Genomic DNA, 15,504 nt, shown 5'->3' with positions numbered 1-15,504 from the left:
AAAGCTACATTTCTCCAACTTGCAGTACAAGCCATGCTGGAGAAGCTTGTGCAAAACTCTCCTGACTTGTTTGTGATGAATCTCAATGTCACTAGAATGAATGAGTATATCATCTAGGTATACAATGACGCACTCTTGCTGAAATTCCCTAAGAACCTCATTAATCAGATCTTGGAATACTGCTGGTGCATTGCATAACCCAAAAGGCATGACGGTATATTCATAGTGGCCATATCGAGTATTGAATGCCGTCATCCACTCATGTCCCTGCTGGATTCTCACCAAGTTATATGCCCCTCTGAGGTCTAACTTGGTGAAAATTGTAGAGCCCTTCAAACGATCGAAGAGTTCGGTGATCAAGGGAATCGGGTAGGCATTTTTAATGGTTATCTTATTCAGGCCTCGATAATCAATACAAGGTCTCAAAGAACCATCTTTCTTTTTAACAAAAAAAAATCCAGCCCCGGCAGGGGAGGAGGACCTCCTGATGAATCCCTTGTCTAAATTCTCGTGAATATATTCCTCTAGGACTGAGTTCTCCTTTATAGATAATGGGTATACATGACCTCTGGGAGGCATGGTACCAGGGAGTAGGTTAATTTTGCAATCAAAGGACCTGTGTGGGGGTAAGGTATCGGCTTTCTTTTTGTCAAATACTGCCTTTAAATCTAGATACTGAGACGGAATTTGTGTCTCTGTAGGATTGTCAGAGGTATTCGATGTATTAGTTAATCCAAGAGGTGAGACCTTCCGCAAGCATTTTTCTTGACAATTCTCTCCCCATGAAACTATCTCCCCTGATTCCCAATTAATAATAGGGTTGTGTCTCCTCAGCCAGGAGTACCCCAGAACTATGGGAATAGACGGAGAAGAAATGAGCATCAAGGATATATCCTCTTTATGCAGGATGCCAACAGTCAAGTTAATCGGTATGGTCTCATGAAAAATAACAGGCTCAAGTAACGGTCTACCATCGATGGCCTCAACAGCCAGAGGTGTCTCTTTTAACTGGGATGGAATAGCATGCTTGGCAGCAAAACCCTGATCTATAAAGCTCTCAGCAGCTCCAGAATCGATTAGTGCCATAGTCTTAACTACTCCCTTCTCCCACTTTAAAGAAACGGGTAACACAAGCCTGAGCTCCTTGTAGTTGTGAATAGAGGACAAAGTAGAAACACCCAAGGCCTGTCCTCTAGAGGAACTTAGGTGCGAGCGTTTCCCGAACGATTGGGACAATTAAGGCGTAAATGACCCCTGACTCCACAATACATACATAAACCCTCCCTTCTCCTGTACTGTCTCTCCCTTTCAGTGAGATGAGTACTGCCTATCTGCATAGGTTCAGGAATACGTAAGTCTTCGAACTCAGAGATTTGAAAGGTAGGCGCTAGTTTAAAGGAGGGTCTACGGGTCCTATCTCGAGTGTTCTGCCTCTCTCTTAAGCGTTCATCAATACGAGATATAAAAGAAATTAAATCCTCCAAATTTTCAGGGAGTTCTCTAGTAGCGACCTCGTCAAGAATTACATCTGATAACCCATTCAGAAACACATCTATATAAGCCTGTTCGTTCCACTTAACTTCTGCCGCCAAGGATCTGAACTCTAGTGCATAATCCACAAGTGTTCGATTGTCCTGTTTAAGGCGCAACATTAATCTAGCTGCATTGACCTTTCTGCCAGGAGGGTCAAAAGTTCTTCTAAACGCAGCTACAAAGGCATTATAATTATAGACGATTGGATTATCATTCTCCCATAAAGGATTGGCCCATCTCAAAGCTTTTTCAATGAGCAGAGTAATAATAAATCCAACCTTTGCTCTATCTGTAGGATAAGAGCGGGGTTGTAGTTCGAAATGGATGCTAATCTGGTTTAGAAAGCCACGACACTTCTCCGGTGACCCGCCATAACGTACTGGTGGGGTAATACGGGAAGAAGCACCTACAGTGGCTACCTCTAGACCTGAGACTGCAGGAGAGATAGAAGGAGTACGTGTCTCCTCAGGTGGATTACTAGCACGAGACAAAAGTGCCTGTAGTGCCAAAGCCATCTGATCCATCCTATGTTCCATGGCGTCAAACCTGGGATCCGAAGAACCAAGCTGACTGTTTGTACCTGCAGGATCCATTGGCCCTGTCGTAATGTCAGGATCGGGACAGGGATCCAACACGCAGAGTACAAAGAGTGGAAAGGTACGTATACCGGGCCTAGAATGGCCGGACTAACGTACCGAGAGTAAAGAATAGTCAGAGGCAAGCCGAGGTCGAGGGAACGAGAAGACAGATAAGCGAGAGACAAGCCGGGTCAAGGGATAACAGAGAAACAGGGTAGTACAACGAGCCGAGTCAAAACCAAAAGAGCAAACTAGAATACCAGAGCACTGAGTGACTAGACAAGCTAGAACCACGACAGGGCAATGAGCTGAAGTAAGGAGTAAGCTTAAATACCCTGGTTCTGGATGGAAATCACGCCTCTGAAAAGTACCGATTGGATATCGGACACTTGAGTGACAGATTGCTCGTGCTAGCGTCATGACGTCACGTATTGAGCGTCCTGCTAGAAAAGGACGTGGATTCCTCGCGGCCGGTGTTTAAGTGACTGGATGAACCGCGAGGAACGGAGGAGACAGCTCGCCTGGACGGATACACCACCAAGTCTCTACCTCCCTTAGAGGTAGAGGCCTCAGGTACCCTGACAATATCCTGAATATGCCCAAAGAAACATGTTTTTGTAACGTGTGTTTAAAGTGAGTGTGCATCATTTGTTTACATGGACAAGGAAATATATGAACGATCTTTGATGGGTGCGAAAGCCCAATGAGATTCTCAAATTGGGAGTAAAATCGTCGGGCAAGGTTACACATTCCCCCCCCACTTAAAAATGATCAGAGTACTCCTGTGTGATCACAGGAGCTTACTCACTAAACAGCGGTAGTAATTTCAAATCCAAATGGCTGATTTGGGAAAATTCTCCAACTGTGCTTTAGTAAAAGTTTGGCTGTGTTAGTCTAAATTCTGAATTTCTGTTTTCAGTTCACTAAAATCCAAATGAATAAATCACACAATTTCATAAGGAAATGTAAGCAGCAAGAAGGCATCCGCATATACAATGTATGCCGAGTGCGTTTATTTCATTATCGAGATCACTTTCTTTTAAAATAATAAATATAAACAAGCATTTTTTCTTTAGCTTGCAAACTTTAATCAGGACTTTCTTTCCATCTTCATTTTTAGCCATTTATTTGTTGCTTTGATATCCTATTGAATAGCGCTGCTGCATACGTTTGCGTAATATAGATATTCTTATTCTGTTTACCGTGTTTGTAATCGGTCCCCACAGTGCTCTAATAATTACCTGGCACCTATTATACGGCCTCATTATACAGGTTTGTGGAACACGGTTATAGGCTTCATAGAGACTTTTTAAAATGTATTTTTGTCTCGTGAGGTCTAATTTCTGTGACTCTCTTAATGCACATGAGTCTTTTATTATTATAATTTTTTTCCTTTTTTGTGTTCGCAAATGCCACAGTGCTTTGAGGTTGGGGGGAAAAGCATTTCTTTTTCGTTTAGTATTGACCTTTAGGAAATTGATTGCGGGTGATACGTCTTCCAAATGGATTCTCATTTGTGCTTGCACGTTTTTGATGTCACAGATCACATTACTGCTAGCTAAACATGCATTTCTGCTTTGCATGCCATTTATTCCTCTGACCATCCATATCCGTTACCTCATTCGAGCAGAAAGACCGTGCTCTGTAAAGGCTCTTCATTTATCTCAAATCACTGTATTCGAGCATTGCTTGTTGTTTGTGAACCATATTTACAAACTATCACATTCTCTTCTTGGCATCTCTGTTTATTGCTGTTGTGTATGTTGAATGCCTCTGTGCTAATGACTTGTATTGGTCCATATGTGTGCATCCAAAGTGAACAATCCATTAAAATCTATCATTTTACATTCAAATAAATAATATTCATTTTGTTTACATTTTTTTTTTCTTCTTCAATGATAACCAGCTTTATACAGAGATAGTCATTATGTGTTTCTCCAAAGATGATTGTTTCTACAAGATATCCAGAGCAAGGGGGATAATTCAAAATTCACTTAACATTTCACTCGGTAGTAGGGAACCCTGAATGTATTACAGTCTAGAGGCAACCTTTGGCACTCCAGATGTTGTGGACTACATCCCCCTTAATGCTCTTACACCCATAATGCTGGCAGAGCATCATGGGAGATGTAGTCCAAAACATCCCGCGTGCCGAAAGTTGCCTATATCTAGACTCTAGATCCATGGCACAGATTTCAGAATGAACACTTTTTTTTTTTTTTAGTCTTTTATTATATTTTTAAAATATATTTTTAATTGGCATTATGACCATAAATGTGTATGACTTGCTCTATGAATATGCCCCTTGACATACATAGAACACAGATGCAAGCCAATGCAAGACAGGCTGGTGAGTCCCAGCATGCGCTGCTTCAGATCTGTATCATGATTGGACGAGCACAGATACATCCAATCACAATGCAAGATACGGCCAGTGAGCCTTCCAGTAAAATCTTACTTTTTGGCTCTTCCAGTCACCTGACTTGTTAAAACTGTGTTCGTTACTTTTTATTTATGCATGTATTAATTGTCTACTAGTCAAAGTGAGCCAAATATTTGTTTTACTCTTTACAATAGGTAAAAATCTCCCCCTTTGCATGTTTTTTTTATTATTAATAAATAGTTGTGGGTGTGCAGCTAGGGCCATCTGTTTTTATTATTTTAAGGCCCTGGGTTAGGAAGGGGGGAGGGGGTTATTTCATTATTACAAGGCAAACGACTTGGACACCTGTAGCCAGGGTACCTCCCATCCTACAGTACATTGGATAGGAGGAAGGGGCAGGGGTATTGTGTAGATCCTGTAATGGGCACCTAGAGCAGAGTTTTTTATGGGGGCAAAGCCATAATCTGCATAGGCATTGTCATTTTTGGACAACATGTAAGGCAAACGATAATTTCAGCTGGGGGTGAGCTCATGCCCTATGAGATATATACCTTGCACAAAGGCTAACTCTGATGTAATCGTGGATGCCAGGTGCCAGACTGTAGTCACGTTAATATATCAAGATCGAAGGGATGGTCTGCACTGCTGTACTGAGGAAAGTCCCAATCGGAGACTGAAACGTTGTTGACGCTGTTTAGCATCAAGTTCATTGCTTTTTTAATAATGTAATATGGACCATCCCTTCTATCTTGACATATATAAACACACACACGCTCCTGGCTCGCTCAAATATTTTTGCAAAATGTAATAATTCAACCATTCCATTTTTATCTTATTTTGCACCCCACCTGTCATTTTTTAATTACACCATTTTTTTTAGGTGACACAATGGATTTATCAAACTTTCAAGAACTTTTTTTTTCTGTCAGAAAACGGTCCTTTTTCACTTCTCTTTCTACATTCGGTGTACTTTTTAGAAATGTATATTTCTGCGAAAAATTATGCTACCTTTAGCTATTTTTAGAGCACTTTAATAAGTACAAAGAATGAGAGACACTTTTCAGGACACTTTGATAAATCTCTATTTAGTGTCTTACTGTGCTAACCCCAGGCATCCTGCACAATTAGTAGAACACACGCACTAATCCATCACTGATTGACCCTAATCTTAGGGCAGCATGGAAACATAGATGTTCAGGCCTGCCTGAGATTGGTGAGAGTTTCACTCCCAGACAAAATCTGCTATTTGCCGCTGAGACCAGTAACACTTTCTCCTGTTGTGTGTGTGTGTTTTGTCAATGGATGCTTGTTACAATGTAATATAGCTAGAACACACACATAGTACCAGGATAGAGGCTCTACTTTACTTTAAATAATTACATCTTATTTGACCAATTCACTGTGCAAAATATTATCTTTTATCACTATATACAAATATACATTCTGAGCATTTCATAGAAGAAAGAGAGAAATATAGACTGACTTGTCCCACACCACAGAGACCTAGTAAGGGTACACACACCTTGGTGTCACCAACACAAACACGTGCTCCCAATTCAGGGTATTTATTCACTAAACCACTTTTTGAACTTGCCTACTATTGTAGCTTGTAATTATATTCCTCGGGTTGTTAAATGTTTGTACAATGTAGGACACATTTTGGAGCTGACCTGATTATTGTAGGAGACCGATAAAGAATGCATTCTGCATCCTTAGGACTCTATATAAAATACTAACAAGAGAAAGCCTTGGATTTATCAAGTCTTGGATGATACATTATATCTTTGTGCCCTAATGGCTTCTTCTCAATCTGGTCCTCGAAGACCCTATGCCATCATGACACGACCTAGTTATTTACCACCAGACAGCAACGTGTAGACGGTGCTCGTGCTAAATGAGTTGCACGGTCCTTGTTAGTTCAGGGTCTGTGATGGTCAAAGAGGACATTATTGGTCTTTAACAAGATGTTAGGGGAAGCCTGCACAAACCGTAGTGTTTATTCTAACCGTGCCGAAGATTCTGTTTCTTTCTAAAATGATACTTGGCTTACTCGCTGACACAGAATTAATTAATTGCAATGCTGTATGTTGTGTTATCCATTCTAATTATGGACTCTTATAGGGTTATCCACTATAGTGTGAATTGTCAGGATTTCAAATGAAATTATTATTTATTTATATTTTTCTCCAACATGGTCAAACTGAAAGTATAAGTTACTTGGCAAATTTACATGAAATTCTGGGCAATTCACACTTTACTGAATAACCCGGTTAATCGGACCAGGAATCTGAGCATAGGGTGTTTTTTATTTTTTTTGTCACATTAGCATTGCTCTGTTAGCCATGAATGCCAAAAGGACTGCTTGTGTTGTAGATGATTAATAAGAAAAATGGACCACCTGCCCTTGTATGTGTTGAGCCTACAAAGCCACTAATTTGGGAATGTATAAGTCCCCCAATAAATGTATGTAAAGTAGTTTATATTATGTGTGTTGTTACTGCCCTTCAATATTGAAGTTTCATATTAAAAAATAATTTATGTACAGTAAGGTGAACATATCTCTTCCCCCCTCCCCCCCCCACTATAGTCACCAGAACAACTACAGCTTATTGGTGAGTACAATCATTCCCTGCAGGCATTTTCATGTGTTTACATTTCCCCCTAGGGACACCTCTGGTGGCCACTCCTCATATGGCCACTGGAGGTACTTCCTGGGGAACAAATGGCTTGAAGTTGAGCAAGTAATTGCCATTTACTAATCAGAATTATTTAACTTTTCCTTCTATTACTCCAGCAATTCTATCGAACAAAAAAAATAAAATAAGAAACAGATTCAAACACCGCCAAGTGCATGCTGGGAATTTCATTAAATCCCAGTACTTTTGAGAATGAAACAGAGTTGTGATGTGCAGCATTCTGCATTAAAATTCATTAAACTGTAGCATGCATTGGCTGAGCATAATGTGATTTGCCATGAACATTAATTTGCATTCCGGGGCAGTTATTCCTGAGCTATAATAAAAGAAAATACAACTACTCAGGCTGACTATCTGAGCTTTGAAAAATGTATATCCTGGCATATTCCTAGTGAGACTGGTTGTCCTCCATGCAACCCCTACCTCTTGTATACTTTCCCTGAAAGCCATGGAATTATTAACCTGCTGTGTGTATAACCTAGTAACTTCACCAAAGCAGCAAAAATATGAATGGGACTGTAAGAAACTGTGTGCCACCGAGGTTTATTCATGGAACAGAAATAATAATAGGTCGCGCTACAATAGATAAAAATAAAATAAAATAAATTAAATAAACTGTACTCACATATAATGAGAACATAAACAGAACAAGTGAATAGATAATAGTCCAAATACTTGGTAAACTTCTTTGTGTGTTCCAATGGATATGTAATGGCACAATGTAATGGAACACACAAAGAAGTTTACCAAGTATTTGGACTATTATCTATTCACTTGTTCTGTTTATGTTCTCATTATATGTGAGTACAGTTTATTTAATTTATTTTATTTTTATCTATTGTAGCGCGACCTATTATTATTTCTGTTTTGCCATTTCTCCTTTGAGGACATTAGAGGGAACCTCATATATATAGGTTGCAGCTTTCTATTCATTCTCAGCTCATATTAGAACATACAGCGCTGATCCTTTGTCCACTTTTATTCATGGAACAATCAGTTGTGGTAAATTAGCAAGTGAATCGAACATTGTAAATCAGAAGAGAATCATTCTTAAACTCAACTGTTGTCTTAAATTATTTTGGTCCAATATCTGAAATTCTAGTTTATAAACCCCGAACTATGTTAAACACTGGGCGTATGCATAGAAAGATATTTTAAACCTGCACAAACATTTTATTGGTTTCTATGGTGTTTGCTCCCAGTGGCGTACTAAGGGGGGGAAAGGGCAGCCAGTCTGCCCTAGGTGACAGAGGGCATGTTACATGTGGGGGTGCTGAGTGGCAGGATCATGCTGTGGTGTTGGTGCGGATGCGGAGGGAGCTGCTGGCATCTCTCTGCACTGCATGTGGATTATTAAAAATAATAAAGATATTTACCATTTTATTATTTATTAAAATAAATGTGTGTATGTAATTATGAGTGTGTATCTGTGTGTATATGAATGTGTGTCTGTGTACATGAGTGTATGTGTTTAAGAATCTCAGTATGTCGGGGGCGTGGCTAGCTGAGCAAGCAACCAGACGTGCTGATGTGGAGCTCCTGCAGGCCCCATCAACAAACACACTATTTAGCCACAAAGAGTGGTCCTAAAAGACCCACAAAGAATACCTGCACAAAGCAGAACCCCCACAGAGAGAAATGGGGAGGAAAAACCGAAAGCTGACCCACTCGAGCAGCTCTAACCAGCCCGATATCCGCGCGTCCTTCGACAGGCCGCAACAACAGGCGCAGACCAAGATGGCGCCCGAGCGGGCCCGAGACTCCAGCTACTCAGATGAATCCCCGGAGGAAGACTACCATAGACCTTCGCTGACCCCGAACCGGGTTTATGTGAGGGAAGATTCAGACTCTGACACCTCACCCTCCACTAAAGGGGACATAAAAAAACTGCTGGTTGACCTGCGGGAGGTCTGGAAGGCTGACCTGGCGGGAGTGCGGTCTGAAGTAGCTGGCATAACCACGCGGATCAGTGCGGTGGAAACGAGGGAAGAGAAGAGAGATCAGGAGATGGAAGGAGCGAAGGCCCAAATGGAGGCCATGTCCCAGCAACTCTCTAGACTCACTCGCACGGTCACCTCGCTGGAAGCGAGGCACCGTAAGAAAAACGTTACGATACGCGGTGTCCCGGAGAGTGTGGGCACAGAGGCCATACTAGGCTTTGCCAACTTGGTTGCAGAAACACTAGGAGTGCGACCCACAACAGGAGCCTCACCCGTTACGGCGGCATTCCGAATTAGAAAAGCCCCGACGGCACCGGCTGACGCCTCAAGGGACGTCATAGCAGTGACACGGGACATATCCACGAAAAGTGCGATCCTGGCCCGCTCCAGGAACAACCCTACTACCATGGTGCAAGGCAACCCAGTCCGGATCTACGACGACCTACCTTTCACGGTGCTCCTGGAGAGACGGAGGTTCCTACCTGTAACAAGGGAACTCCGCGACAAGGGGATACGCTACAGGTGGGGCGCATCAGGCACCCTTATAGTACAACAAGAAGAAGTGATACTCACTTTATCGGCGCATGAGGATCCGGCGGATTTTCTAAGGGCGCTCCATCTGCCGACGCAAGTCTCCCCCACAGTGAAGGTAAACGCAATCCTCACGCCCGAAGGACCCAGTCGGGCAAGAAAACTGACCACTGACGCCGACCACACGCAGTGCAAGATGAGAGCTTTGCACCCACCAAAGATCGGGACATGAGGCGGTAAGCGGGACTTTTAATGCCCCAGGGGACCTACAAAAAACTCACGCTGCCCCCTGCCTGGGTCTTAACCTGTCTCACATTCCACGGCCTTACCGAGACTCTCCCTACAGCTGTGAACTGTCCGCATTATTACACTCCCGTACTTTTTATTTTATATTATATACTTTTTCTCATACCAGTCACCTTTTCCGAGTCAACTGTTTTCCTATTTTTCGATGTGGAATGGGGAGCAATTCCTTAATTTACGGATCCCTGGCTGAATGGACATTTTGATGGACAGTAGTCTTTGTGTAGAGTTTACGTTCCGGCTACCTGCTAACCCGACTCTGAGATACAAGCGGGCATCTATTAGTCTCAGAGCATTTATGGGACTATACCTACCTGACTAGCACTAGACATGATGTTTTCCTTTTTTGTTTCTTTTGTGGTCACAATAGAGGGCTTCTTGCCATCTGCACTAAAGTTTAGTTTGAAGGAAGTAACCCAAGGGTGCGACGACGAAAAAAATGCATGCCTCGCTGATCCAACAACTTGGTTCGACTGTAGTGAGACATGCCTTCGACGGAACTAGGTTCCTAACACATGCACAGTAAGGCACTTCACCACATAGTACATCTAGCGGGACCGATATGGCCGCGCTGTAAATTGCAATGCTCGCTACGCAATCATAATTTAGGGGCAACCTGGACAACTCAGTATATAGGTAAAACATATGCGGACATAGAGGTCTTTACAACCTCTACTATATTAGAAGATTATTTTACCGTTCTTGAGCATTATGGCCTGCCAGTGTCTCATGAAGGCGCTCTCTCTTCAAGGGTGTAATTTATCAAATCCCCTCTGGCTCTCAATACTGACTGCTATTTTTGACTTGCGGACATGACTGCCGTGTCCACCTGAGTATTTGCCAAGGCTAAGGCAATGTATAAAAACCAGCCACCTTGGCGGGTCATTGGGGGGACAATACCACATGAATAGGTGACATGCCCCGCATGCAGGCTCAATGTCTTTAAGGGACTCTGGTTACCTCAATAAGAGGCCGGACCGCACGTAGTATTGTCTGAAATTACAACAAGATAATATAGACCGAAACAAACGTACACTCTGCCCTGTCGTCCAGATAATCCCTATGGCCCAATTGAATCTCATAAAGATAACGCCCCCAAAATACACTGTTATCACATCGAAGGTAGAACAGCTAGACTCATTCACTGCAATATGTTTATTTGTAATATCTACAATGTTGACCTTGTTAATTTTTATACCACATTTAAAAGTGCTCTGTATTTCTTCTGACATGTCATTATATGCTACTGAACGGTTCGCTGTGCTATTGTGGCGCAACGAGCCGACTTGTAATTTCATGCACAAACAAAAATAAAGAATTAAAAAAAAAAAAAAAAAAAGAATCTCAGTATGTAATTTCCCTAACAATAGAGGGTGCAGGTGGTGTGTAGGGTACCCCCAACTTTTAAAAAAAATTTGGGGGGCAGCCAAAATACATTTTCACTCCAGTGTTAAAATACATTTGATCCCAAATAGTACACATCTTTAACTTTATGATTTGATATTCCATTTTCCTTTTATTTTCCCAAAAACCCTTGTGACTCTATAACACGTTCAGTGGCAAAAGCACTAAAACACTAAAATATTAACCCTTTAACATGTGAAGATGTGATGGCAGTGTCCTGTGGCAGAGAGCCCTGCAATTAAGCGATTATCAGAACTGCTGTAAATAAACTTAAATATGCATCAGTGTGCTTCGTTTCTGACAATTGTATAATTTTTTTTCCATAGCAATCTTACCTGCAGTATTCAGGTGTGTTTTCATAAACTCGGGTTTTGGAGAATTGACAAGGGAGTTGCAAAATTTAGACCAAACTAGCTAAGCTGGAAGAAAGCCAAATTAGAGATTGTTTTCCTTTATTGCACTTGGCCTAAAATTTGTAATTCTCTTGACAATCTCCACATTTTATAACAAACCTCCCAAAATTGCTTATTGCCAGCTATGGTGATGGTTTTGGCATCCACAAAGCAAAATTGGCACTTTAAACGTGTTTAGAAATCAGTGTAAGTAAGGTACATTGTTCATTACGTTTTAGTTGCTTAAATGGATATTCGTAAGTTACCCAAAATCTTTCAGAACGGTCCCACCACTGGCCACACATCCCACTTACACCCCTAAAATTAATGTGACCCTCTTTGTCCATTTGGAATGTTGGGAGGTTTGCTATTGTCTTATCACTGACCGTTCAGTTTGGTCCTCTGTTTTGTTTTACGGTAAATTCCTCATTGCTCCGCTTGCCAAACCTCCACACCCCAACGCTCAATGGGTTAAGTAGCGTAATTCAGAAGACTATAAGAATTTAGTTTTCTACTTATCAAAATGCAGCAATAGATTGCAATGGAAATGGTGGTAGCTGATAACCAGCTATAGTTAGTTAAGGGTTTAGCTGTTTAACTTATTTTTTCCTGTCTGGCTGTTGGGGAATGGCTTGGCATGGGAATTAAATTAACACCTGCAGTGCCATGCATGAATAGAGCAAAACTGAAGGAATGCCAGAGAATGAATGCGTTATTATATAGATACATGAGGGCACTTAAGTGCAACAGAGGCATCACTGGGTGGCGGAGTTAGCCTGCACACGGAAGTGTTGAGGAGAGAAATGTGTATTTACTTTCACCCCAGTAAACTCTTCAATAGTGTTTACCGGAAGAGGGAAATGTGAATGGTCACTTTCCAAGAAGTAAATGTTCTGTTTGAACCTCCATGCCTTACCAAATCTAGCAGCAGAGTAAATGCTGACCGCGACTGGGGTAGACCTACTGCTTTCCTAGGTATAATTGGTCCATGATCCTGGACACTTACCTGTTTATCATGATGATGGGCAGCAAGCAAAAGTGCTGCCCTTTTAATGTCTGGTATTAATTATTCAAGCAACTAATTAGGGTACCTTCTCTGGGATCCCTCTTTGATTTATTTATTGCTTTCTGGCTGCATATGAATTCTGCATAAAGCAACATGTAATGCCCATCAGAATGAAGACGTGATTATGTCCAAGAAAACATGGCCAATCTGGCAACCCCATGTCATGATCCAGATATGAAAGTAATAATAATATTCAGCGCTGCGGAATATGTTGGCGCTTTATAAATACCAGTAGTAAATAATAAAAAAAATAAAAATATATATATATATATATATATATATATATGTAACGAAAGCTTGGCACTCCCCTTTAAAATATAGAAACCATTTTTTTTATTTTTTTTACCCCGGTGCTATCCGCGTTTAGTAGATAATCCAAATAATGACGGTGGACTCCAGGGGATTTTTGTGTATATATCTGTTATTTTTATTTCATGTTAGCAAAACTACACACTGTCCCTATACGGGTCTTTCTCAAGATCAATGATATATATATTATTAAAAACAAATCCTTTTTTTATTTATTTTTTTAAAGATATGGGGGGGGGGGGGGGGGGGTTCAATAGGGGCCAGGCAGTTGGTATGGGCCAGACATTTTTTCACAATCTGATTTTTATTTTGTCTGCTAAACACTGTATTGTGGTGAATTGAAAAAGGAAACCTCTTTTAAGTTCCTTATGAGAAGAGTCGCCTTCACCCCCCTTGTATCTGCCAAAATAATTCTGTTTGTCAATTACTTACTGTTTTGTATCCCCACTGGGTAATTGCAAAGTGCTAATACTAATAATAACAATAATATAATCATAACATACTAGCCTTGTTTTGAGAATATTTTGCCTTAATGTTACCATGGAGACGTGAGATGCCTACAATTCGCAGTTTAGTAAATACTGCCCCGTGTTTCTCAGACATTGCTGGTGTGGGCACGATTCCTTCCCAGCTAGTCCAAGGGCTCCACCTGCCTTTCGTTCTGTTTACCAGGAAATCAAGATGTATAAACTGCAGGAAGCACTATTTGACCCTCATCATCCGACAGTGTCTCATTACAATAATTGCTAATCTCTGAATAAGACAGCCATGTTCTGAATGAGAGGCAGAGGAGGAGGAGGCGGAGAGAGGCGAGCTGCTTGCCTAACTAGATGCTTTTTTTTTTTTTTTTTTTGGTAGGAACAAGTAGATTATTGTAAAAGGCTTGTCCTCTGTGCTTTTTATTATAATCTCCACTAAGGCATCTGGTGACCTTTTGGGGTCAGAAAAAAAAAAAGCAGGTCTACCCAGTGTAGTGTCTCTTCCCATCCTTCCTTGCTGTGTGAAGACATTATCAGCTTGTTTGCGAGTCCTGCCTGCACTGTATACAGCACAAACAATGGCTACTTCCTGATTTATCCACAGTAAGAACTTCATCTTAAATCTTTTATTTTCCATACAAAGCTCTCTGAGATCTGGGCTTGGCTTTCTCTAGATGGTGATGAGGGGAGTAAGATGCAGATTGGGGCTAAAGATATAATAAACTCGGGGGGTTCTGATTCAGAGTCCTATAATTTATAGTCCTATCATTCATTCTGTGTATTTACCTCTGATGCATCCCCCTCTTTTAACCCCTGACAGTGTGCCCACTAAGAATTGGATCATGTGTTTTTAACCCCTGACAATGTGCCCACTAAGAATTGGATCTTGTGTTTTTAACCCCTGACAGTGTGCCCACTAAGAATTGGATCTTGTGTTTTTAACCCCGGACAGTGTACCCACTAAGAGATGTATCCTGTAAATTTAACCCTGACGGTGTACCCACTAAGAAATGTATTGTGTTGTATTCACTGAGGGATGTACCCTGTGCTTTTAACCCTGACGGTATACACATTAAAAAAAATGTATCCTGTCATTTTAACCCTGGCAGTTCAGCAAGAAATGTATATAGTGTGTTGTTAACCCTGACAGTGTACCCACTAAGAGATGTATCCTGTGCTTCTAACCCTGACCGTGTACCCACTAAGAGATGTATCCTGTGGTTTTAACCCTGACAGTGTACCCACTAAGAAATGTATCCTGTGCTTCTAACCCTGACGGTATACACATTAAAAAAAATGTATCCTGTGATTTTAACCCTGACAGTGTACCCACTAAGAAATGTATCCTGTGCTTCTAACCCTGACAGTGTACCCACTAAGAGATGTACCCTGTGCTTTTAACCCTGACGGTATACACATTAAAAAAAATGCATCCTGTGATTTTAACCCTGACAGTGTACCCACTAAGAGATGTATCCTGTGATTTTAACCCTGACCTGTACCCACTAAGAGATGTATCCTGTAATATTAACACTGACAGTGTACCCACTAAGAGATGTATCCTGTAATATTAACACTGACAGTGTACCCACTAAGAGATGTATCCTGTAATATTAACCCTGACAGTGTACCCACTAAGAGATGTATCTTGTGGTTTTAACCCTGACAGTGTACCCACTAAGAAATGTATCCTGTGATTTTTAACTCTTAAAGCATTGACTGGGTTTGTGTATCTTTGCATTACTCATGCCATTACTCCCTGAATGTGTTGGCACATTTCAGAAATCACTGTTTTCTGTTAATTTACATATTTATGAAAGCACTTCCTTTGTTTTAGTTGTGTTTTTGGTTGTATTTCTCTAATAAATGAGTAATAACTATAAGCAAAAT

At 41.1% G+C, this 15,504-nt stretch overlaps 1 protein-coding gene across 12 annotated transcripts in view; it reads left to right on the top strand.

Moving 5' to 3' along the window:
- The window catches only part of BAZ2B (bromodomain adjacent to zinc finger domain 2B), a 217,099-nt gene that overhangs the window by 86,626 nt on the left and 114,969 nt on the right, over positions 1-15,504 (top strand). The window lies entirely within an intron of this gene.

The sequence above is a fragment of the Pelobates fuscus genome, chromosome 8 (genome assembly GCF_036172605.1).
Source record: "Pelobates fuscus isolate aPelFus1 chromosome 8, aPelFus1.pri, whole genome shotgun sequence".
NCBI classification, from domain to species: domain Eukaryota; kingdom Metazoa; phylum Chordata; class Amphibia; order Anura; family Pelobatidae; genus Pelobates; species Pelobates fuscus.
The sequence above is the reverse complement of the archived record's forward strand: the minus strand, read 5'-3'. Positions and strand labels throughout refer to the sequence as shown.